The following is a 3,832-nucleotide window of genomic DNA, read 5'->3' as shown; positions in this document are numbered from 1 at the left end:
AAAGGCCACATTTCCTCACATGGTCTTAATTGATAATGCAAATGCTACTAACCCGTGTTGTGAGAATGTGCATCTTGTGGAGGAGAATGCCAAGTTGAAGGAACAACTCGAGAAAGGTCTTGTGTCATGCATACAAGGTGAGAAGAACCTGAATGACCTTTTGAGCAATCAAAAGGAAGTTGTGGGCAAGGAGGGAGTTGGGTTCTCACCCAAGTCCAAGAACAAGAAGAAGAACAAGGAGAAGAATAACAAGACCAAACGACCTCCCCTGCTCAAGCAAACTTTTGTGAAGGAGGGAGAGGGTGCTCCTAAGGATAAGAAGAACAATGCGAAGAGTGGTGATGCCAAAGAGCGCAAAGCCATCTCTCCCAACAAAGCCGGCGACTTTAACCCCTCTTATGTGTTGTTCCATGCTAGTGATGGGCATGTTTATGCTAAATTTGTTGGTTCTTCTTATGAGTACATTGAATGGTCTATTTGGGTTCCTAAGACCCTTGTTACTAACATCAAAGGACCCATTACTAAATGGGTACCTAAAACCAAGCATTGATCTATTGTAGGTGTTTGCCTCCGGTGGGGGATCATGGTTGCTCGATAGTGGAGCAACAAATCATGTGACCGAGAGAAAGGACTTGGTGGTGGACGTGCAAAAGATCCCATCTATGCCCACCAATGTCGAGTGGGGTGTTGCCTCACATTCTAAGGTATTGGGTCTTGGCAAGGTTGTCATTTCTCATGATCTAACGATCAAGAAAGTCATGCTTGTTGAGTCCCTTGCGTTCAATTTACTTTCCGTTCATCAACTTGCACTCATGGGCTTTGCCACCTTCTTTGATATTGATACCGTGGCCCTCTTGTGGAGCAAGACTCTTAAAGTAGCCTTTGTTGGGCATGTCGAGAACGGTCTCTATGTGATTAACTTTTCGGAGCAACCCACTAAGACCACGACATGCCTAATGGCTAAAGTTGATGTGGGATGGCTTTGGCATCGCCATTTAGCCCATGTCAATATGAGATCTTTGCAAAGTCTTCTCGAGGGGGACCATGTCCGTGGACTAACAAATGTTAGTTTTGCCAAAGATCGTGCTTGCAGTGCTTGTATCGAAGGAAAGCTTCATGAGACGGCTCACCCTCCCACGACTATCATCTACTCGAAGAGACCCTTGGAGTTCCTACACATGGACCTCTTTGGGCCTCCATCCTTTGATAGTCTTGGGGGTAGAAAGTATTGCTTGGTGATTGGATGATTATTCAAGATACACTTGGGTATACTTCTTCAAGAGGAAGAGTGAGACTCAACAAACCGTCACCGACTTTGCAAATGAAGCTCAACGTCAACATAATGCAAAGATCTTGACAATAAGAAGTGACAACGGCACCGAGTTCAAGAACTACACCTTGGACAAGTTTCTTAGTGATGAGGGGATCAAGCATCAATATTCTGCACCATATACCCCTCAACAAAATGGTGTTGCGGAGAGGAAGAACCGGACATTGATGGATGCGGCAAGGACCATGATGGCGGAGTTAATGTCTCCATACAACTTTTGGGCCGAAGCCATAAACACCGCATGTCATGCATCCAATCGGCTCTATCTCCGCAAAGGCTTGAACAAGACTCCTTATGAGATACTCACCAGGAACAAGCCCAATCTCAAGTACTTCCGGGTGTTCGGGTGTAAGTGTTTCATTCTCAAGAAAGGTGTTCGTTTGTCTAAATTTGAGGCTAAAGCTTATGAGGGCATATTTGTTGGTTATGCTACAAACTCTCATGCTTACCGTGTTCTCAACAAGTCCACCAGACTCATTGAGGAGACGTGTAACGTGGAGTTTGACGAAAATAACGGCTCCCAAGTGGAGCAAAGTGGTACTTGTGATGTAGGTGATGAAATTCCTCCCCAAGCCATAAGAAGAATGGGTATTGGTCATATTCTACCCATTGAGGAACCCCTTGTGGCCGAAGGAGAAGGACAATGCTCCACTCAAGTGGAGCCTTCACCTACTCAAGACCCACACGCTTCCGAAGAACAAACTGTAGGCCCTCAACCTTGGGAACAAGACCAAGGGAAAGATCAATCTCAAGATGATGGTGAACCTCCAAATGAAGCCCAAGGTCAAGTTCTCCCCCTCGAGCAAGTTCAAGATCATGAGCAAGCTCAAGATCAAGAACAAGCTCAAGACGACGCTCAAGATGATCAAGTTAACCCTCCTCCTTCCACATCCGAGGAGGAATTAGAGCGTCGTGCCGTGAAGATTGCTTACAAACTCACCACCAAAGGCCATCTCATGGAGAATGTGGTTGGAAGCCTAAGAAAGGGGGTAAGCACTGGTAGACAATTAGCAAACTATTGTGAACATCACGCGTTTGTCTCTTGTGTTCAACCCCAAAAGGTCTATGAGGCGCTCGAAGACTCGGATTGGCTCAATTCCATGCATGAAGAACTCAACAACTTCGAGTACAACAAGGTGTGGAGGTTGGTGCCAAGGCCTTCGGGGAACCATAACGTCATTGGAACCAAGTGGATCTTCAAGAACAAGCAAGATGCTCATGGGAACATAATTTGCAACAAGGCAAGATTCGTAGCACAAGGCTACTCCCAAGTCAAGGGTATCGACTATGGTGAAACCTTTGCTCCCGTTGCTCGCCTTGAATCCATTCGTTTGTTGATTGCTTATGCTTCCCATCACAACTTTAAGTTACAACAAATGGATGTGAAAAGTGCTTTTCTTAATGGTCCTATTAATGAGTTGGTTTATGTCAAGCAACCCCCCGGGTTCGAGGATCCTTACTTCCCGGATCATGTGTATCAACTCGATAAGGCACTCTATGGCCTTAAACAAGCCCCACGTGCGTGGTATGACCACCTTACCGAGTTGTTACAAGATCGTGGATTTGAAGTAGGGCAAATCGATCCCACTCTTTTTACTAAGAAGGTCAAAATGGAGTTGTTTGTGTGCCAACTATATGTTGATGACATTATCTTTGGTTCCCCTAACAATGCTTTCAATGAAGAATTTGCCGCTCTCATGACCTCTAAGTTCAAGATGTCTTCGATGGGAGAGTTGAAGTTCTTCCTTGGTTTTGATATCAAACAAAGAAGAGAAGGTACCTTCATCAACCAAGCCAAATACACTCAAGACATGCTTAAGAGATTCAAGCTAAGTGATGTCAAGCCGGCCTCTACTCCGATGCCCACCAAGTGCCAACTTGACATTGATCCCAATGGTAAAGCGGTGGATCAAAAGGTATATCGCTCTATGATTGGTTCCTTGCTTTACCTTTGTGCATCTAGACCGGATATCATGTTGAGTGTGGGAATGTGTGCACGGTTCCAAGCCGCACCAAAGGAAAGCCACTTTGTGGCGGTCAAGCGAATCTTTCGATATTTGGCTCATACCCCAAACTTTGGCCTATGGTACCCAAGAGGGGCTAACTTCAAGCTCAAAGGATTCACGGATTCTGATTGGGCGGGAGACAAGGTGGATAGGAAGTCCACTTCCGGAGGGTGCCAATTTCTTGGTTGCTCTTTGGTAAGTTGGTCTTCCAAGAAGCAAAGTTGTGTATCTCTCTCGTCCACCGAAGCGGAATATGTGGCGGCTGGTAGTTGTTGTGCACAACTCTTATGTATGAGGCAAACTTTAAAGGAGTACAGTGTCATTTGTGACAAAGTGCCTCTTTGGTGTGACAATGAAAGTGCCATCAAGATTTCTCTCAACCTGGTGCAACACTTCAAGACGAAGCATATTGAGATCCAGTATCACTTCATCCGGGATCACATTAGGCGAGGGGAGATCGAGCTCAAGTATGTCAACACTCATGATAACCTTGCAG

Source organism: Triticum aestivum, chromosome 5B (genome assembly GCF_018294505.1).
Source record: "Triticum aestivum cultivar Chinese Spring chromosome 5B, IWGSC CS RefSeq v2.1, whole genome shotgun sequence".
NCBI classification, from domain to species: Eukaryota; Viridiplantae; Streptophyta; class Magnoliopsida; order Poales; family Poaceae; genus Triticum; species Triticum aestivum.
The sequence above is the reverse complement of the archived record's forward strand: the minus strand, read 5'-3'. Positions refer to the sequence as shown.